The sequence below is a fragment of the Macaca nemestrina genome, chromosome 10, assembly GCF_043159975.1.
Source record: "Macaca nemestrina isolate mMacNem1 chromosome 10, mMacNem.hap1, whole genome shotgun sequence".
In the NCBI taxonomy this organism is placed as follows: Eukaryota; Metazoa; Chordata; class Mammalia; order Primates; family Cercopithecidae; genus Macaca; species Macaca nemestrina.
The window spans coordinates 41,161,713-41,184,433 of record NC_092134.1 but is presented as its reverse complement, the minus strand read 5'-3'; the positions used below and the strand labels follow the sequence as shown (position 1 = coordinate 41,184,433).

Below are 22,721 nucleotides of genomic sequence, written 5' to 3'. Positions count from 1 at the left end.
ATTTCTACCTATTTATTCATCTATAAACCAGGACTTATAATAGAATCGAGCTTTTAGGATTTTGGGGATTAAATTAAATAATATGTATAAAGTACATAGCATGGCTCCTTGTACATAGTAAATATTCCCTAGTATGATTATGTTATTAATCTTTTTCATTTATTATCTACTCATATCTACTTTATTAATTATCCTTCTATGTTCCCTACCTATTAAGATCTTAATATTTTAATTTAAATATAGTGTTCTTTTTGTACTAAAATATTAATGCTTGATTATATTTATAGCAAATTCATTTCTAACTTTTTGCCTTTCAAAAAATTTGATACGCATTTGATAATATTACTTCTCTTAAGCATTGCTTCTTGAGATTTACCATTGCTTTTAAAGGTAGAAAATCTTTTCTGTTCCAGAGATACATACAAGATAATATGTTTATTTGAGCAGCTTCTTCTTCTTCTTTCTTCTCCCCCTCCTCCTCCTCTTCCTCCTCCTCCTCCTCCTTCTTCTTCTTTTTCTTCTTCTTCTCTTCTTCTCTTCTTTTCTTCTTCTTCTCTTCTTCAGCTTTTCCTCTTCTTCTTCTCTTCTTCTTCTCTTCTTCTCCTCTTCTTCTTCTTCCTTCTTCTTTTCCTCCTCCTCCTCCTCCTCCTCCTTCTTCTTCTCCTTCTTCTTCTTCTTCTTCTTCTTCTTCTTCTTCTTCTTCTTCTTCTTCTTCTTCTTCTTCTTCTTCTTCTTCTTCTTCTCTTTCTTCTTCTTCTCCTTCTTCTTCTTCTTCTTCCTCCTCCTCCTCCTCCTCCTTCTCTTCCTCCTCCTCCTCCTCAATAGCTGGACATTTTACATTTAACTCTTTGGTATGGATGGAATTGCAGGATGGGATTGTGAAGTGGGGCTCAAATTTAATTTTTTAGCAAACATTGATTGCAATAAAAGTCTCACATGTGGAATAATGCTTTCTGTCATTATTGATTTGTATTATATGTTCAGTCTGGCTCATTAACCTTATGTAAGATCCAGCTGCTCAAACCCCTACTACAAAATTCTAGGTTCTGCCTCCTGCTCTCCATTCTGATACTGCTCCCTCTGGTCTGAGCACTTGGTTGAGTCCACTGCTTCATGCTGAAATTTCCTTCTCTCCCTACAACAAGCACTTTGGTTTACCTTTAGTTACATCTTGGGCATCTGACTTCACTTGACTTCTATTGGCCAATCTGCCCCACACCATATGTGGTGGTGCCCAAATCTGGTACCCTAGGAAAGGAATCAGATACTACCATGTTTATTACTACTTTGGCAACCTTTGGCAGGCACTGAATTTTGCTTCTGTTTTCCTCTAGTCTATGAACCCTTCAAACTCACAGCTATATTTGACAGCTAATTTAAGTTAATTTATTTAATGTAAGTTTGCAAAGGTCCTCAAAGCTGAAGCAATGATCTGCTCACCTCTCTAAATTCTAGCTCTTAAATAATGTCTTATTATGTCATGTTAGATTTTTCAATGCTTTTATGAAAGCATTTTATATTTTATCTCATAATTTTAGTTGTTTCAGCCTTACCTTACCAGATATAGATTTGCCCTGCATTACATCTTTTCAATTAAATATACACATATTAATTCCCTATTTAAATTATGTTTCTTCATTACAGAATTATCCTAGGTACATAGTACAGTGCTTAACCCACAGTAGACACTCAAATAATATTTGATAATACAGACGTGTGCCACATTAACAACATTTTGGTCAACAATGGACAACCTATGTGAAAGTGGTCCCATAAGATTATAATAACATATTTTTACTGTACATTTTCTATACTTAGATATACAAATACTCACTGTTGTGTTATAATTGCCCACTATATTCAGCGCAGTAACATGCTGCTCAGGTCTGTAGCCTAGGAGAAACAAGGTATACCGTATAGCCTAGGTGTGTAGTAGACCATACCATCTAGTTTTGTAAAAGTATGCTCTGTGATATCAACCTAATGATAAAATTGCCTAACAAGGCATTTCTCAGAATGTATCCCCATCATTAAATGGTGCATGCCTGTAATTATAGAGATAGCAGTGATAATGTCAGCCAATCAGAAAGTTTCGGATTGCCAAAATGGCCAAATAACTCCAAAAACTCTAAAACGTTGACTCTTAAATATGAGATTTCTTACCACAAAATGCTTCGAAATAATTATAATTGGAACATGTTTGTAACAAGAGAGAATCTAGATTATGTCTAGAACATGCCTCTGTTTATTTGGTTACAAAATATTCATAAAGCATACGAAAAAGAAGTATGTACAAACACAAAAGTCAGGGAGAGGGAGGAGACACCATCATCAGTATGATTTTTCTGTTCTCCAGCAAAAGCTTGGGAACAAATTTGTTCTGCATCCTTGATTTTAGTAACTGTATGGAGAACTCCCTGATGTTTCAAATATTTGTGAAACCATGTCATCATTTGGATTTACCACATTTCTGTGTCCTCTGCTAAACCACAAGTCCACAAGGAGAGGGACAGTTGATTTGTTCTTTACTGTATTCCTAGTACCAAGTGCACCGTTTAATACATAGTAAGTACTAAATAAATTTTTATTAAATGAACGAGAGGATGCAATATGTTCAGAGGCATAAGACATTGCTCTGTCTTAAAGAATTTAAAATTTTCATACATTTTGTCATTTGTTGCTGACAAGAACCTTATGAGACAGCTTTGCCACCATAATTTGCGAGGACCACTATCTTTTTTTTTAATGAAGTAATTGAGACCCATAGAATATATGAAACGTACCCAGAGTCACATTGCTTTTTAGTGGTAAAGCCAATATTTCTCGGAATTTAATGTTTCATATTCTTCCTTTATGCCACAATGCCTCCCTGTGAGTGAAACACAAGTGACAAAACACAACAGAAAATTAAATTTAAAATATCCAGGATGACTATAAATGATCTAGAAATTCAAATAATAAAAACAGTGAAAATTAAATACAATAGGCTCATGGAGGAGTTAGAGTTTAGGTTAACTCCTCAAGACTCTAAGTAAAGAGTGGAACAGAGGTTATCTCAGGGAAAAGAATTTCAGAACTCTCATCAGGATTTTTTAAAGCCAATTTATGTTCTTGTTTTTTTTCTAATGGTAATGGTTGATTAGCACTATAAATATTGTGGAGGTAAGAAATGGTTCTCTCACAAGCCACATAACATAGCATAGGTATTATAGTGGTATGCGAGCCATGAGATTGATACAGTCTTGACTTTTGCCTAGTAAAACTATACCGAAACATAATTAAATGGGAAATGTTCAGGATATTCACACAATACTTTACTAATCTAAATGATAATACTCAGCATCTGAGTCTATGTTATGCCTAATGATGACTGCGGAGAAAAGCATGAAGAGCCAGTAACAAGTTCTGATTCCTGCAAAAAGCTAGCACGGAAATTTCACCACTTGATGAGAAGAGGGATTGTTCAGTGTAAAATTGGCAATGACCTCTATGATGATTTCAAACGACTGGGCTCTCTAGATTCAGATAAAATGTCGACAAGGTAACCTATTAGTTAAGCATTTTTTTTTTTTTTTTGGAAAGCAATGCTTACTGGCATTATGCTGATTTAAGAAACCCCATTCTGACTGTTAATGAAAACTTAATGGACCTGGCATAAGTAAGATGATCTTAAGCTGTCCTCACTCTCTAAATTGCCTTTTTTGTTACCTTCTGGAAAATTGCTGGGTCATTGAACACTGATGTCATGCCACGGTATGAAAGGAAAACTGGTGAACAACACTCGGAAGGTGAAGTATATTCAGAAAACAGTCAGGCAGGTCCTAGGGTCATATAAAAATATGAAGAAATAGGAACTAGGATATCAGAGCAAGGGTCAAGAAATCAGTAATTTAGAAGCAATCCAGGCAGGCCTGACTTTGCTTTGCAACTCTACCTGTTAATAGATTTGTTGACTTGGGGGAGTTACTTAACTTTTCTCAGCTTCAGTTTCTTTATCATTAAGAGAGATTATATAAAAATAGTATCTACTGCAAATGCTTATGTGAAGACTAAGAGAGAAAAATCGGTGAAATATTTAGCATTGTGCTTGACACATAGCTTTCTACTATCATCATCATTTTCATTGACATTAACAGGAACAAGACAGAGGTACAGCAATCAAGATACATGAAAGAAAGAAAAAAGAAAAATAATAAAGTGTAGCAACTCAAGACAGACAAGAGTCAGTAATCCAACACAGCAGCAGGCCCTAGAGCCAAAAGTCATTGAAAGAGAATTTAGAGATCGTCTAGTCAAATATCTCTGTTTTACAGATGAGCAACTCAATGCTAAGAGATGTCTCAATGGCAAAACTATTTTTGAAAACATTTTGGCGTTTTTTAATAAAGTTAAACACGGACTTACCATGTTTACATGGGCAACCTCGTCATTCCCTTCTTAAGTATTCACCCAAGAGAAATAAAAACTTATATCCACGCAAAGAATTGCATACAAATGTTCACAGCAGCTTTGCTTGTAACAGCCTAAACTGAAAACAATCAAATGTCCATCAACAGGAGAATAGATAACTAAATTTCATATAATTGAATACATTCAGCAATAAAAAAGAATGAACTAGTAGTGCACACAACATGGATGTGTCTTAAAAGCATTATGCTCAGCAGAAGAGACAGTACAAAGAGTACATACTATCTGATTCTACTTACGTGAAGTTCTAAAGAATGCAAGTTACAGAGATCGAAAGCATAAGAGTAGTTGGGTCTTGAGGGGATGAGGTGGCAAGAGTTTGTGAAGGGGCATGAGAGAACTTTTGGGGATGATGGAAAGATTTTATATCTTTTATGAAATGTTTTACATCTTAGTTGTGTTGGTGGTTACACAGTGTATAGATTTGTCAAAACTCTTTAAAATTGTACAATTTAGTTGGGTATATTTTATTGTATATAAATTATACCACAATGAAGTCATTTTTCTTGATCAATTGATCATATTCAAATAAGTTGATTTTAAAGAGAGAACTACTTGATGCCTTATGCTTTTCTAGGGCAGAACTAGGATTCAAAGCCAGATCTTTGTTAACTAGTTAGCTAGTTGGCTAAATTCACAATTAGCCAGTGCTCGCTAAGCTGAGCTTTGCTGAGTAATTAGTATAACATTCTGTTCTTCTTGCTCTTATTATGACAGGTAGCCTGGTGAAATGGCATAAATCTTGACTTTGGAGTCACAAGGATGTGTCTTAGTGACATGGCTTACCCTCTTACTAGCTGTGTGGCTTTGGCCACTTTGTTTAGACCTAGCTGATCTTCCTTTCGCTCCTATTCCCTAAAACTCCTATTTATAAGGTTTCTATAAAGATAAAATGATACAATGTAAAAAGTAACCAGAAAATGATAGGCTAACCACTTGATAAATTGTAGCTATGACTACTATTAATTTCTTTTTTTTTTTTTTTTTTTTTTTTTTTTTTTTTATTTTGAGACGGAGTCTTGCTCTGTAGCCCGGGCTGGAGTGCAGTGGCCGGATCTCAGCTCACTGCAAGCTCCGCCTCCCGGGTTTACGCCATTCTCCTGCCTCAGCCTCCGGAGTAGCTGGGACTACAGGCGCCCACCACCTCGCCCGGCTAGTTTTTTGTATTTTTAGTAGAGACAGGGTTTCACGATGTTAGCCAGGATGGTCTCGATCTCCTGACCTCGCGATCCGCCCGTCTCGGCCTCCCAAAGTGCTGGGATTACAGGCTTGAGCCACCGCGCCCGGCCAACTACTATTAATTTCTTTGGCCACAGACCCAGAGCCGTGTCATACATAAACCTTGACTTGTGAGCTGGTGAAACAATCCCTCCAGGCTGCATTTATCCATTCGTGCAACAAATATTACTCAGTACCTGTGACGGACCAGGCAGTGTTTTAGACTCTCGGACTTTGGCAGAGAACAAAAGAGCTACGTTCCAGTAAGAGGAGACTGAAATGGATTAGCCAATACATGCATAATATGGCAGGTGACAACCTACACCAAGAAGAAGCATTAACAGAGTAAGAGGAAAAGAGAACGATTAGGGATGATAGGAAGTTGCCATTTGACAAAAACTACTTAGAAGCAGCTGATCTACTAATGTGATATTCTAACAGAAATCAGAAAAAAAAAGAGTGAACTGAAAAAAAAAAAAAAAAAAAAAAAGAACAGAGAAGGGGTTATGCAGAGAAATAGTTGGATGGCAAGTATTCCAGGTAGTGGGAAGAGTGTGGGGAAGGTCCTGTTGCAGAAGTCTGCTTGGCACATTTTGGAATATGCAGGAAGCCTGGGGAGCTATGTGCATGGTTTTCAAGATTTAGAGCAGTGCCAGTCATTTGTGCAGGGTATGATGACATACATAATTTACCGACTGTTCACAATGTTGAATTCCACCTCTCCTGTATTTGCAACTGAATTTTCCATTTAGAAGCAAATCTTCCTCCAAAATTCCTGTTGCTATTGTCTTGCATAGCTAATGGCAGGAGAAAGTAGTTACCTTTCTGTGTACACTTTGTAAATAGTAAACATTTATTAAAATACAATGAAAATAAATAGATAGTAGTCCAAATAAGCTTCCTTTTTGCTTAACGGAGATGTAAATCTGCACACTCAGTGTGATGGGAAGCAGCTGAACTCTGAGGTGCCATTTGTCATTGACATGGGAAATAATATTTTCCATTCTCATTATGGACCCAGAAGCAGGAAAGAAGCTGAATGTGGGGATGGAAAATATAAGTGCTCAAACCTATCACTTCTCGTTCTAATTTTCTCCTGTTCCTTTAGGATGAAAAGCACAAAATCAAAAAGCACTAAAGCACAGAAACAGTCCTTATATTATTTTAGCCACTATATGCTAATCTAGGTCCACAAAATGGGGTGCATTGAAACTGGAAGAGGAGAAGGCTAACCCATCGAAGCGGAGGTCAGCTGTGAACACTCACTGCCTTTAACAAGTGACTGTGTGCCTTCAACACACTACAGATGGCAGCCAATGGCTTCTCTCACCACGGCTTGTCCTAGTCATCTGAGTTTTACTTCTGGGAAAAATCTACAGAGGAAGACAAAAAGTAGAGATGCTTCCTTATCTCTGGTACCAGCACAATTTGCTTGACTTTCAATACTCTGGCCACATACTGAAGCATAATAGAATTCAACCCTAAGGAACTCCAGGGGTTATTCCTGGGGAGCACTAGTCTAAAGCCAGTCTTATAATGGCTCAATGTGGTTAAGAAGTGCAAGCAGGGTGTTAACTGGCACACCACAAAAATCATGATGTGATGTCAGTGATAAATATGGGTAGAACTAGGATCTATCAGCAAAATAATGAAGATGTTCTTGGGAAAGGAAGAAGGCAGTCTCCTTGGTTCTCAGGGAAAGGATATTTTTGGTGAGTAAATTAGTTCATTCTTGCACTGAAATAAAGAAACACCTGAGACTGGGTAATTTATAAAGAAATTAAGTTTAATTGGCTCATAGTTCTTCAGGCTGTAGAGGTAGCATAGTGGCATCAGTTTCTGAGGAGGCCTCAGGAAACTTACAATCATGGTGGAAGGTGAAGGGGAAGCAGGCACATCTTACATGGCCAGAGCAGGAGAAAGAGAGAGAGGGGGCAGTTGCTACACACTTTTAAACAGCCAAATCTCACAAGAATCCACTATCACAATGACAGCACCAAGGGGAATGGTGTTAAGCCATGAGAAACCACCCCCATGATCCAATCACCTCCCATGAGGCCCCACCTCCAACAATGGGGATTACAATTAAACATTCGAGATATGGGCAGGAACACAGATCCAAATCATGTCATTCTGTCCCTGGTCCCTCCCAAATCTTTTATTTTTCTCACATTGCAAAATCAATTATGCCCTCCCAGTAATCCCCCAAAGTCTGAACTCATTTCAGCATTAACTCACAAGTCCAAAGTCCAAAATCCAAAGTCTAATCTGAGACAAGACTAGTTCCTTCCACCTATGAGCCTGTAAAAATTGAAAAACAAGTTAGTTACTTCCAAGATACATTGGGGGCACAGGCATTGGGTAAATATTCCCGTTCCAAAAGAAAGTAGCACAGGCACCATACAAGTCTGAAACCCAGTAGGGGAGTCATTAAATCTCAAAACTCCAAAATAGTTTCCTTTGACTCCATGTCTCATGTCCACAGAACTCTGATTCAAGGCCTTGGGCAGCTTCACCCTGGTGGCTTTGCAGGTGTCTGTTCCCATGGCTGCTCTCATAGGCTGGTGTTGAGTGTCTGCAGCTTTTCCAGGCACAGGGTGCAAGCTGCCAGTGGATGTACCATTCTAGGGTCTGGAGGATGGTAGCCCTTTTCTCACAGCTCCACTAAGCAGTGCCCCAGTGGGAATTCTGTGTGGCTCCAACCCCACATTCCCCTTTACACTACCTTAGTAGAGGTCCTCCATGAGGGCTCTACCCCTGCAGCAGGCTTCTGCCTGGACATCCATGCTCTTCCATATATCCTCAGAAATCTAGGCAGAGGCTCCCAAGCCTCAACTCTTGTACTCTGCACACCTGCAGGCTTAACACCATGTGGAAGCTGCCAAGATTTAGGGCTTGCACCCTCTGAAGCAGTGGCCTGTGCTTCCTGGATTCCTTTTAGCCACAACTGGAGCTGGAGTGGCTAGGATGCAGGGACCAGTGTTCAGGGCATCAGGACCCTGGGCCTGGCCCATGAAACCATTCTTCCCTCCTAGGCCTCTGTACCTGTGATGGGTGGGGTTGCCATGAAGTTCTCTGAAATGCCTACAAAGGTTTCTCCCCATTGCCTTGGCCATCAGCGCTTGGCTCCTTTTTACTTATGCAAATTTTTTGCAGCTTGCTTTAATTTCCCTCCTGAATGAGCTTTTCTTTACTACCACATGGCCAGGCTGAAATTTTTCAAGACTTTTATGCTTTGCTTCCCTTTTAAACGTAAGTTGCAGTTTTAGGTTATTTTTTTTTTGCTCACACATATGAGCACAGGCAGTTAAAAACAGCCAGGACACATCTTGAATGGTTTGCTGTTTAGAAATTTCTTCCACTAGATACCATAAATCATCATTATCAAGTTCGAAGTTCCACAAATCTGTAGGGCATGAGCATAATGCCACCAAGTTATTCACTAAAGCATAACAAAAGAGACCTTCTCTCCAGTACCGAATAAGTTCCTCATTTCCATCTGAGACTTCCTCAGCCTGGACTTCATCGTCCATATTACTATAATTTTGATCACAACCGTTCAACAAGTCTCTAAGAAGTTCAAAATTTTCTCTCATCTTTCTGTCTTCTTCTGAGACCTCCAAACTCTTCCAACCTCTGCTCACTACCCAGTTCCAAAGTTACTTCCACATTTTCAGGTAGCAGTGCCCCACCCCTTGGTACCAATTTTCTGTATTAGTCCATTCTCACACTGCTATAAAGAACTATCTGAGACTGGGTAATTTATAAAGAAAATGGATTTAATTGGCTCGCAGTTCTGCAGGCTATACAGAAAGCATAATGGCATCAGTTTCCGGGGATGCCTCAGGGAACTTACAATCATGGCAGAAGGTGAACAGGTAGTGAGGCGCGTCTTACATGGCCGGAGCAGGAGCAAGAGAGGAGGGGAGGAGGCACTACATACTCTTAAACAACCAGATCTCACGAGAGCTCACTATTGTGACAACAGAATAAAGAGGAATGGTGTTAAACCATGAGAAACCACCCCCATGATCAAATCTTCTCCTACCAGGCTCCACCTCCAACACTGAGGATTACTAATTGAATAAGAGATTTGGACAGGGACACAGATCCTAACCATATTAGTGAGGACCCTTCTAAAAGGCTGGAAAAGCTCTTTCTCAATTCTATCTCTATGTACCTTCAAGTAGCTTCTTGCGACTGATCGCATTCACTTTGGATAATCTGCACCTGAGCTCTGTTTTTATTAGTACAGGCAGTGAAAGTCAATTGTGTTAACAAATATTCCAAGGAAAAACTAACTGAGAGAGAATTCAGTGAGGAACCTGGTTTTTCTGTGGGAGGATTTTGAGTGTTTGGTCAATTCAGCTCACTAGCCTAAACTAAATATTAAATAGATTGTAGTTTATTTGATGACTGCTGGACCACAAAAGCACCAAGTGGAAATCCAAATTCAATTTTAGACAAACCTGGAGATAAGGTACTGCACAGTTTCCTGAAGTTGATAGAATGTCACATATAACTGCCCCACACATGGGTCAACCAGTAGTGACCACTGTGCTTTTCATACCTGTGGATAAAGGTCTAATAGAAGCTGCTGCTGAATCTACATTAATCAATATATAAAGTTATCAATATCCAGAAAAATTAGAGGAAATAGAAATATTACAAAGCATTACCTAAGTTCAACAATATTTCCTCTATTTAAAAACAGAAAATATAGAAAGTTTTGTATTTTAAAACTTAAACTCAAGATTAAAAATGTATGTTCATAATAACATTGATGAACAGCAATAGATACTGTGTGTTTTATGTTTTTATAAGTTCTCCACATATCATTCATCAAGAACAGCCCATGTTTGTTAGCACTTTACTGATTTAAAGTGTTGTCAGAAAAGTTCAGTCATTTAGTGCTCATGAAATCTTGAACGATAGGTATTATTACCATCTCAGCCATTTTACTGAGGAAACTAAGACGCCATGATGGTTCATTATTTTCCCTTATTTCTATAGGCAAGTACCAATGGCGGCACCAAGATTCACACAAAAGGTCTTTAATTCCAAAATCCTTTGAAACTTTCCAATTCTGCCTTTTCTCATAAAACCTCAAAACATAATTTTACACTAATGAAACTGATGATTGAAGAGTCTCCCCATATGCAAGGCATACTTCACCATCATAGATACTGAATGCAATTGTCTTATTTTGTATGTATGAGAGAGTGAGAAAGAGATAGACAGATAGAGAGAGAGAAACACACAGAGAAGCTGTTTAAAGGGGAAGGGAGAATGACCTTATTTCATCCCTCATGCCTTTCTCTGCAATGCCTCCTGCCCCATCCACTTTTTTAAAACCATTTCTCTGTCTTAAAACTACCCATTGCCTTGCCAAACACCAAAGCTAATTAGCTACCATTTCCTGAAATCCATAAAATGGTAGTCCTTGACATTCTCTGATAAAGTTTCTGATGTTAAAATAGTGCTTTATCTTGGTTTACCCAAGCACAGATAATTATGCAGACTTAATGTTTTTTATAATTTAAAATTTTTTAAGGTATATCATATGCATAGGACAAAGCATCCGTATCTTGCTGTTACTTACATATGTAGTAAGTTAAAACAGAGTGTCATATAGTGCAAAGATGGCAAGGAGTTTAAATTTCAAGCCTACTCCAACCAAGTGGTAGTTGCTACCTGTAGCACCATGTTGTAAACTACTCTGAGGCCAAGACCAGGACCAATGACAGGGAGTGCAGAGATGGATTAACAATGCCTGTCATGGCTTCAGGAGTGGGGAGTGGCACTTACTTCCCATCCTGAAGTTATTATATCTTGCCAGACTTAGAAATAAAATATTAAAATGTCTTTCATTAAAAGACAAGTTCATAATTTACATGTCAGTCTATAAAGAGAATCACATCCTTATTTCTAACTCCCTGAGTTGGACTTCTTGGATGGGCTTCAAGAGAGGGTTTTAATCAATGGCATGTTGGTAATTTTAGAGCCTGAGAAAGTCTGGTCTGACATCTGACTGGGTGTGTTTCAGTGTTTCAGTACATGGGCAGTAAAGCAGAGATGTTGGGAAGAGAAAAAGGAAAGGAAAAGAGTGTACTTCAAGACTAGCCAGGATATTCAGAAGTGTGCTAAATGCTCAGAATATCTGGCCTGGGTGTTGTCACATCAAAGTTTAATACATCAGGCAAGACTGAGTGTATAGTGTCACTCCTCCACTCCCACCTCCATCCCTGCCATCTGTCCCTGGGTTCTCTCTCAAATTCACTTGTGGCCCTGTTTGAAGACAGGAGGCATTCAGCCTAAAGTTCTTGCATTAATATTGAAATGCAAAACAGCTTACTTAATTAAATAAAAACTGCAAATAATTTTATTATTTTCCTACCATCATTTCATTAGGTCCATTCAATTTTGGTCTACTTTTCTGAAACTGCCTACATTTGCAGAGTTAATCTTTAGCGTTCTTATTGATTTGGACAGAGTTGGTTATTTGTTTGTAGTATCTTAACACCTAGAAGACAAACAACATGAATGAAAAGCTGAATGAGCATCAACCCCTGCTGCCCACACACCTCCATTGTGCAGATAAAGAAGCTGAGGCACATCACGTTCAAGCAACTTGTCCCAGGTCACACTGTTAGCAAAAGGTAGGCTGAGATGTAAGCCCAGACAGCCCAATGTCAGAGCCTGAGCTCTAAACACTCTGCTTACTCTGCTGCCTCTCTAAATAGGGGGTAGACTATTGCCCTCAGAAAGTTAAGCTATGAAATCAGCACAGAAATATGCAAAATCTCTCCAAGGAGGCAACATGACCATCTGGCCAGAGTAGACCTTCCCTGTAAACTCATTAGAGTTATTAATGTGATAATCTTAAAAGGGTAGTTGGTCAACCATGGCACACAGAAAAATCAGAGTCCCAGAGACAGAGACTACCAGGGACTATGCAATGCTAATCAGGGGAGAGAAGCCTTCCGTTACCAGGCAAAAACATCAGGGAAAGCTTCACTGGTACCCCTATAGTGGAGAAAAGAGCCTCTAGTTATTTTAGTTGAGGTGTATTTCTTAAGATCAACCAACTCTCTTTATTCTAATTTATGCTTACCAGATAAATGTCTGATTAGTTTGCTTATAGGGAGGCTCTAGGCATTCAAGTATTTTGGTAATGTACTAAAATAGGATTCTCTGAATAAAGTATGGACTTTCATTAATGTTAATGTATCAATATTGGTTCATTGATTGTAACAAATGTGCCACCCTGAGGTAAGATATTAATAATAGGGGAAGCTGGGTGTGAAGTATGTGGGAATTCGCTGTACCATCTTTAATTTTTCTATAAGACTGTTGGGAAAATAAAGGCCATTACATAACAATAATAAAGTAGGATTCTGCCTAAGCACCAGTCTTTTTGTTTGTTTAGTGTGCTATTTCCCTGAACATTTACTCTACTTTCAGAAAACACAGCATCAGAAGTGGAGGGCCAAACAGACAACATATAGCAGAACCTGCTAAAGTAAAGGCTGTGTCATGAGGGCTATTACAGTCAGCTGGTCAACCTTCCCTGGTGAAATGCCTTCACTTTCACAAGCTACCTTTGTAACTTTAATATGCTCAAGATAGGGCCAAGGCAGGCAGGTGCAAGATCCTTGATGCTTCATCTTGCTGTTAGACTAGAGCACTGTAAATCCTTAAGCAATCTATCCTAAAATTAGGACTGATGAAGCTGAGCTTACATATGGGCACCTGTGACTTGAAAAGTTAGTTGTGGAACAAGTAAAGAGGAAAAATTGAAAACAGGAGAAACCTAGTCCCTACTAACTAGGTGGTATTGGACAAGCCATTTACTGCTCTGAGCCTAAATTTTTTCATATAAAGAATTGTAGATTACTTACTTCACTCATCTATAGAGGCTTTATAAGGATCAAAATCCATATGAAATTATTTCCTAAGTGTTGCTACCACAGACCTTGAGTCTAGTGACAGCTCTCATGTACACAGTACTTACAACAAGCCATGTGCTGTTCCAAGCATATTTTGTATATTAACTCATTTCATGCTCACAATAATCCTGTAGCAAGTTCTGTGATGTGTCACCCCAAAACTGACCACAGGATCAAGACCCTTATTTTCCCAGCTATTTAAGACAGTGTTGGCGAATGACCACTCAGAGCTGATTTGCTCTCCGGAAGTTGCTTTCAGTCAAAGGAACTGCCTCATTCAAGGTTATGAGCCCTCACTGCAGGTAGTCCACTTCCAATGACTAGTTGTTGTGGGTGACAGGGGACAAAGCCTCAGCTTCCTTGCCTTATTATGAGACCGCTCTCTAAAGGGCCATCCCATCAGCTTCCATGGTGGGCTGAGGCCTCTGTTGCACCTGCATCACAGCTCAATTTCTCTTCCCCATCCTGCTCCTCTCACCCTGTTACAATGCTATTTCTCAGAAGCTTCCCCAGTGAGCCATCCACACACAATGGTCTGTCTCAGAGCCTGCTTTTGGGAGCACTGAACATAAGATGGGTGTGATGGAGTACTGTCATTTCCTGTTTAAAAAACTTTTATTTTAAGGCCAGGCACGGTGGCCCATGCTTGTAATTCCAGCACTTTGGGAGGCCAAGGCGGGTGGATCCCCTGAGATCAGGAGTTCAAGACTAGCCTGGCCAACATGGTGAAACCCCATCTCTACTAAAAATATAAAAATTAGCCAGGTGTGATGGCAGGAGCCTGTAATCCCAGATACTTGGGAGGCTGAGGCAGGGAAATCACTTGAACCCAGGAGGCAGAGGTTGGAGTGAGCCAAGATCACACCACTGCACTACAGCCTGGGCCACAGAATGAGACTCCATCTCAAAAAAAACTTTTCTTTTAGAATCGGGGGTACATGTGCCAGTTGTTAGAAAGGTATATTGCACGATGCTAAGGTTTGGCATACAAATGAATCCATCACCCAGGTAGTGAGCATAGTACCCAAAGAGTAGTTTTTCAACCCTTGGACCCCTCCTCTACTTCCTCTCTAGTAATCTCCACTGTCTATTGTTATTATCTTTACATCCGTGCATACCCAGTGTTTAGCTCTCACTTGTAAGTGAGAACATGTAATATTTGGTTTTCTGTTTCTGTATTAGTTTGCTCAGGATAATGGCCTCCAGCTGTATCCATGTTGCTGCAAAGGACGTGATTTTGTTCTTTTTTTATGGCTGCATAGTATTCTGTGGTGAATATGTAGCACATTTTCTTTATTCAGTCCAGAGCTGATGGACACCTGGGTTGATTCCATGTCTTTGATATTGTGAATAGTGCTGTAATGAACATACAACTGCATCTGTCTTTTTGGTAGAACAATGTATTTTCCTTCGTATAATCCTGATTGTCAAGAGGTATAGTAACTTACTTGAGTTCATGTGGCTAGTAAATAACAGAGCCAAGATTTGAGAGCAAGCCATCTAAAAAATGTTTTTACTGTGACACGTGGCACAGGCATCTCTCTCAGTGAATAGACTGTGTCGGATTTGTTGTTTGGTTAATGTCTGTGCTAGAAGCAGAACCCAAGGACATGGATATTGGTTGCTGTCACAACTTCAATGGAAGAGAAAAGCTACTCTGAAAAAACAGTGAGATAAATTTGATCTGAATATTCAGGGGTTAATCCAGAATGGAGGAGATGAGAAGAGAGGGTGAAGGGAGATGTGGGGCAATTTAACTGAGGGAGTGCTGTGGGCTGTGTGATGTGTTTCTCCCTGTGACATGCCTTCCCACAAATGTCTTCAGTAAAATCTACCCAACGTGGGAAAAGTTTGACATTGTATTTATTTGTTAGGGCTGCCATAGCAAAGTACCACAAACTGAATGTCTTCAACAACAAAAATGTATTGCCACAGTTCTGGAGGGCAAAAGTTCAAGATCAAAGTGTTGACAGGGTGGGGTCCTTCTGAGAGTGGTGAGGGAAGGATGTGTTCCATACCTCTCTTCTAGCATCTGATGGTTTCCCGGCAATCTTTGACATCCCTTGCTGTATGAAAGCATCACTGATCCCTGCTTCATCTTCCTGTGGCATTCTCCCTGTGTCTCTGTTTATATTTCCTCTTTGTATAAAGACAACTTTCATACTGGTTTAGAGGCCCACATTATCCCAGTATGACCTCATCTTAACTATTTATATCTGCAACAACCCTATTTCCAAATAGGGTCACATTCTGAGGTACCAGGGGTTAGGACCTCACCATATAAATTTTTGTGGCACATAATCTAATTCATTATTGATGTAGATTGGATTTCTTGTGCATATGTGTAAAAGGATTGGGTTCTACATCTGAGCGAATGTGGTAACAAACAGAGACCACTTATCTGCCATGAGATGAAGGACAGTAAGATTATGAGTCCTGGAAGGTATGCAGAGGGCCTATAGCTCTCTCAAGTTGAGAAATAGGAATTAGAGGCAAGTCTACATGTGTCTCAAGCAGTGACAGACTGCTATGATTTGAATGTTTGTCCCCTCCAAAATTCATGTTAGAAACTTAATCCCCAATGCAACAGTGTTGGGAGGTAGGGCATAATGGGACGTGTTTATGTCATGAGGGCTCTGCCCGAGTGAATGAATTCATTCTGCAATAAAAACGACTTTCAGGAGTGGGTTCACCTGCTTCTGCTCTTCTGCCATGCAAAAGACAGCATTCCTCTCTTACCCATGCACACACACGCACACACACACGCACACGCACACACACGCATGCGCACACACACACACGCGCGCGCATACACAGGATGCAGCATTCAAAGCATCATCATGGTGGCAGGGTGCAGTGGCTCACGACTGTAATCCCAGCACTTTGAGAGACTGAGGCAGGTGGATCACTTGAGCTCAGGAGTTCGAGACCAGCCTGGCCAACATGGTGAAACCCCATCTCTACAAAAAAAAAAATACAAAATTAGCCAGGCATGGTGGCACCCGTGTGTTGTCCCAGTTACTCAGGAGGCTGAGGCAGGAGAATCACTTGAGCCTGCGAGGTGGAGGCTGCAGTGAGCCGAGATCACACCACTACACTCCAGCCTGGGTGACAGAATGAGACCCTGTCTCAAAAAAAAAAAAAAAAAGTAAAAAAGAAAAAAAATGTGGAAATGAAGACCGAGTTCTTATTAGACATCCAACCTTCTGGCATCCTAGTCATTTTAGACTTGCCAGCCTCCAGAACTAAGAGAAATAAGTGTCTGTTCTTTATAAATTACCCAACCTCAGATATTCTGTTATAATAGCACAAACAAACTGAGATAAAGACCTAGCTAAAATCTGGATGATAATGGCTTAAATTGAAGTAAATTCAAGTGTTACTATGAATTGCCTCTCCAGCATAACCTTAACTTAATCTGGAGAGGTTAAAAGGATAGAGTTAACCTCCCCAAAAGATCATCTACTCTTGTAAATCTTCAGGTCCATTAAAAGGGATTACTTCTCCTATTTCTTTTACATCCTTTGATATGTCTAATACACAGGGAAATAACTTACTGGAGACTGATATTAGATTACTAGATTTCTGTAAGGGAGTTTATAGTACCTAGACCACTTGTGAAAATACGCAATTTTTGATGATGCAGCACTGCTATGACAAGAAAAATACAGATAATTTTTCTTGATATCTGACTTAAAGGCTGAAAGTACAAGTAAAATAGTGCCGTACAGTAGAGAAATTTTCTACTCAATTTACCTGAGCTAAATCCACCTCTGGCATTTACTCGCTGTGTGACTTTGGGCAATTTATTTGATGTTTCTGTGACTCAGTTCCCTTGTCTGTTAAATGGCGATAATAATAATAGACCCCATCTCAATGGGTTCTTAGGAGAATTAAAGGACTTAAGGGAACAAGACACTTAGAGTGCTGGCTTTCATGTAATAAGCTCTCGATCAATGGCAGCTGTTATAATATTGTCACAATAGTAACTGTCTTTCACACTACCAAAATGTTTTGCCACTGGCCCAGTTATAAGATAGGCTCAAAATAAGCACAACTCTTAAAATTAAGTAGAACAGAGGAAATGCTCTGCTTACAAGACTTATTTTGACTGTTGGATGAAACTTAAATCACTGGTTGGAGCCAGATAATATTCACCAAATACTTAGGCCATTGTACATATTTCAGATAAAAATTGTCCAAGCCCAGTCTCTATATCATCAGCCAAGGCAACTGCATACTTATAAATAAAACTTCTTGGCTCAAGCCTCTGATGATAATAATTTAATTATATGTTTAGTCCATTAACATCATCAAATAAAAATTCTGATTGCTTAAGAATATAAATTATATGAAAAGCTGGCTCTCTGGAAATAAAACAAAACAAGCAAACAAAAAAGAATATAAATACCAAGCCAACATGCAATTTCAGAGTAACCGTTATCTTTTTCTCATTTTAAAAATGTTTTGATAGAATTATTTATTTTCTTTGGCTATATACCCAGTAATGGGATTGCTGGGTCAAATGGTAGCTCTGCTTTAAATACTTTGAGAAAACTCCAAACTGGTTTCCATAAAGGCTGAACTAACTTACATTCCCACCAACGGTGTACGAGTATCCCCTTTTCTCTGCAGCCTCGCCAGCATCTGTTGTTTTTTGATTTTTTAATAATAGCATTCTGACTGGTGTGAGATGGTACCTCATTGTGGTTTAATTTGCATTTCTCTGATGATTAGTAACAATTAGCTTATTTTCATATATTCATGGACTGCTTATATGTCTTCTTTTGAGAAATGTCTGTTCGTATCATTTTCCCATTGTTTAATGGGGTTAATTTGTTTTTTGCTTGTTGATTCGTTCAAGTTCCCTATAGATTCTACATATTAGGCCTTTTTCAGATGCATAGTTTGCAAATATGTTCTCCTACTCTATAGGTTGTCTGTTTACTGTGTTGATAGTTTATTTTGCTGTGCAGAAGCTCTTTAGTTTAATTAAATCCCACTCGTCAATTTTTGTTTTTGTTGCAATTGCTTTTGGGGACTTAACCAAAAATTATTTACCAAGGCCAATATCAAGAATAGTATTTCCTTGATGGGGATGGCATTGAATCTATAAATTACCTTGGGCAGTATGGCCATTTTCACGATATTGATTCTTCCTATCCATGAGCATGGTATGTTCTTCCATTTGTTTGTGTCCTCTTTTATTTCACTGAGCAGTGGTTTGTAGTTCTCCTTGAAGAGGTCCTTTACATCCCTTGTAAGTTGGATTCCTAGGTATTTTATTCTCTTTGAAGCAATTGTGAATGGAAGTTCATTCCTGATTTGGCTCTCTGTTTGTCTGTTACTGGTGTATAAGAATGCTTGTGATTTTCACAGAATTGGAAAAAACTGCTTTAAAGTTCATATGGAACCAAAAAAGAGCCTGCATCTCCAAGACAATCCTAAGTCAAAAGAACAAAGCTGGAGGCATCACGCTACCTGACTTCAAACTATACTACAAGGCTACAGTAACCAAAACAGCATGGTACTGGTACCAAAACAGAGATATAGACCAATGGAACAGAACAGAGTCCTCAGAAATAATACCACACATCTACAGCCATCTGATCTTTGACAAACCTGAGAGAAACAAGAAATGGGGAAAGGATTCCCTATTTAATAAATGGTGTTGGGAAAATTGGCTAGCCGTAAGTAGAAAGCTGAAACTGGATCCTTTCCTTACTCCTTATATGAAAATTAATTCAAGATGGATTAGAGACTTAAATGTTAGACCTAATACCATAAAAATCCTAGAGGAAAACCTATGTAGTACCATTCAGGACATAGGCATGGGCAAAGACTTCATGTCTAAAACACCAAAAGCAACGGCAGCAAAAGCCAAAATTGACAAATGGGATCTCATTAAACTAAAGAGCTTCTGCACAGCAAAAGAAACTACCATCAGAGTGAACAGGCAACCTACAGAATGGGAGAAAATTTTTGCAATCTACTCATCTGACAAAGGGCTAATATCCAGAACCTACAAAGAACTCAAACAAATTTACAAGAAAAAAACAAACAACACCATCAAAAAGTGGGCAAAGGATATGAACAGACATTTCTCAAAAGAAGACATTCATACAGCCAACAGACACATGAAAAAATGCTCATCATCACTGGCCATCAGAGAAATGCAAATCAAAACCACAATGAGATACCATCTCACACCAGTTAGAATGGCGATCATTAAAAAGTCAGGAAACAACAGGTGCTGGAGAGGATGTGGAGAAATAGGAACACTTTTACACTGTTGGTGGGATTGTAAACTAGTTCAACCATTATGGAAAACAGTATGGCGATTCCTCAAGGATCTAGAACTAGATGTACCATATGACCCAGCCATCCCATTACTGGGTATATACCCAAAGGATTATAAATTATGCTGCTATAAAGACACATGCACATGTATGTTTATTGCGGCACTATTCACAATAGCAAAGACTTGGAATCAACCCAAATGTCCATCAGTGACAGATTGGATTAAGAAAATGTGGCACATATACACCATGGAATACTATGCAGCCATAAAAAAGGATGAGTTTGTGTCCTTTGTAGGGACATGGATGCAGCTGGAAACCATCATTCTTAGCAAACTATCACAAGAACAGAAAACCAAACACCGCATGTTCTCACTCATAGGTGGGAACTGAACAATGAAATCACTTGGACTCAGGAAGGGGAACATCACACACCGGGGCCTATCATGGGGAGGGGGGAGGGGGGAGGCGGGAGGGGGGAGGGATTGCTTTGGGAGTTATACCTGATGTAAATGACGAGTTGATGGGTGCAGCACACCAACAAGGCACAAGTATACATATGTAACAAACCTGCACGTTATGCACATGTACCCTACAACTTAAAGTATAATAATAATAAATAAATTAAAAAAAAAAAAAAAAAGAATAGTATTTCCTAAGTTGTCTTCTAGGATTTTTATATTTTGAGATCTTCTGTTTAAATCTTTCATCCATTTTGAGTTAATTTTTGTATCTTATAAAAGGTAGGAGTCCAGCTTCAATCTTCTGCACAGGGCTAGCCAATATCCCAGAACCATTTATTGAATAGTGAGTCCTTTCCCCATTATTTTTGTTGGTCTTGTTGAAGACAAATCATTATAGGTGTGTGGCTTTATTTCTGAGTTTTCTATTCTGTTCTATTGGTCTGTATGTCTGTTTTTGTACCAGTACCATGCTGGTTTGATTACTGTATGTTCACTGCTGTGCTAGTCACAATAGCAAAAACATGGGGTCAACCCAGGTTCCCATCAATGGTAGACTGAGTAAAGAAAAGGTGGTACATATACACCAAGGAATACTATGCAGCCGTAAAAAAGGAACTCACGTCCTTTGCTGCAACATGGATGCAATTGGAATCCATAATCCTAAGCAAATTAATGAAGAAACAGAAAGCCTAATATTGCATATTCTCACTTATAAGTGGGAGCCAAACAATGAGTACACATGAACACAAATATGAGAATAGACATCATGGACTTCTGAGGGGGGAGGAAAAAAGGAAAAAAGGGTGAAAAACTACCTGTTGGGTACTCAGCAACACACAAAATTCCCATGTAACAAACCTTCACATGTATCTCCTGTATCTAAAATAAAAATAAAAATTAAAAATATATGTATCTTGGGAAAGAAAATAATGACACCTCATAGACAATAACTGTTATGAGAAGAATTGGGATAAATTTAAAAATTACAATGCTAGATTGAGTTTAAACAAGATTATAAAAGACAGAGATCTGATTTATTCACCAACTTTGACTGTTAAACCCCAACATGACGGGGCTCCTATCTTAACAAAACCTGCCCATTATCTCAGCTTTATAAATCCTACCACATAGAAGACAGCAGAGATTCTGCATCTGGAAAATGAGAAAATATAAATATGTTTTTCAGGGCATCATTGAAGAATCAAAGAGAGATAATTTATATAAAAGCAACCTGAAAACTATAAAATGCATATGTCATAGCTATTATTATACTTATAAAGAGAGTTATGAGTTCTCAATAAATACTGGATGCTATTATGTGAAAACAAAATATAGTATAATGTTCAAAAGAAGTTATATTTGTGTACCACTTAAGAGTTTACAGGGAATTTTTATATGTATTATATCTGTTCACTCTCATACCATCTTTGAAGGAAAACAGGCAGGCAGCCAGTTATGTTTGTTTACCAAGAATAACTCTGAAGCTCAAGATAACATACATGGCAAAGCCAACACTAAAGCGTTCATTTTCTTTTGTGATCTCAGACCATGGCTCTTTTATGCTTCCTTTAATAAAAGAAATAAACATGTATGTTACCTTGAGCTTTAGTCTCTAAACTTAACTTCGCTGTCCTTATCTTTCTTCACTGTCCATATCTCAAACTAGATAGTATGAGCTAGTTCCCCTCCTTTTTAAGTGAAAAGCATCTCAGAAATATGGAAGAAGCAGCAAATCAGTGCCACTCCCACAACATCTCACATACTATCTTCCAGGGAGAACTCAAACTAGAACCATTTATTTCAGGTAAGGCTTTGTGTCCAGAAGGCCATCATACCACTTAGCTATGCTGCAAAACAAAGCCTCTCAAAACTAAGTGGCTTCACAAGTCTACTATCACTCACAAGTTTATGGCTCAGCTGAGCAGTTCTGGTCTCATCTGAGCTCCCTTGTGCATCGGTGCTCAGCTGTGGCTTGAGTAAGCAGCTCTGTTGCTCTTGGTTGTGCTTTCACACATACTTGTGGATGGTTAGGTGTAGGCTGCTCTAAGTTGGCCTCCTCTGGGACAAGAGGTCACTTGTGAGCATTCATCCTCCAGGAGGCTACCTCAGGTTGCTTTTATGGCAGCAGCAGGATCCTGAGAGAAGTAATAAAAGTGAGTATAGCCTCTGAAGACCTGGGCGTAGAGCTGGCATGTTGTCCCTTCCACTGCATTCTATTGGTAAAAGCAAATCACAGACCAGTCCAGAGTCAAGGACTGGGGAAAGAAATTCCACTTTTTGATATGATAAGGTGCAAAATCACTTAGAAAAGGGAATGGATGGAT

At 39.0% G+C, this 22,721-nt stretch overlaps 1 long non-coding RNA gene across 1 annotated transcript; it reads right to left on the bottom strand.

Moving 5' to 3' along the window:
• Window positions 1–805: 805 nt before the first annotated feature.
• LOC105483733 (uncharacterized) lies at window positions 806–4,752 on the bottom strand. Its single transcript, XR_988535.2, has 4 exons — window positions 4,405–4,752; window positions 3,709–3,821; window positions 2,784–2,869; window positions 806–1,893 (listed from the first exon to the last, which is right to left on the bottom strand). It is a non-coding gene; the product is annotated as an uncharacterized lncRNA (long non-coding RNA).
• Window positions 4,753–22,721: the final 17,969 nt, after the last annotated feature.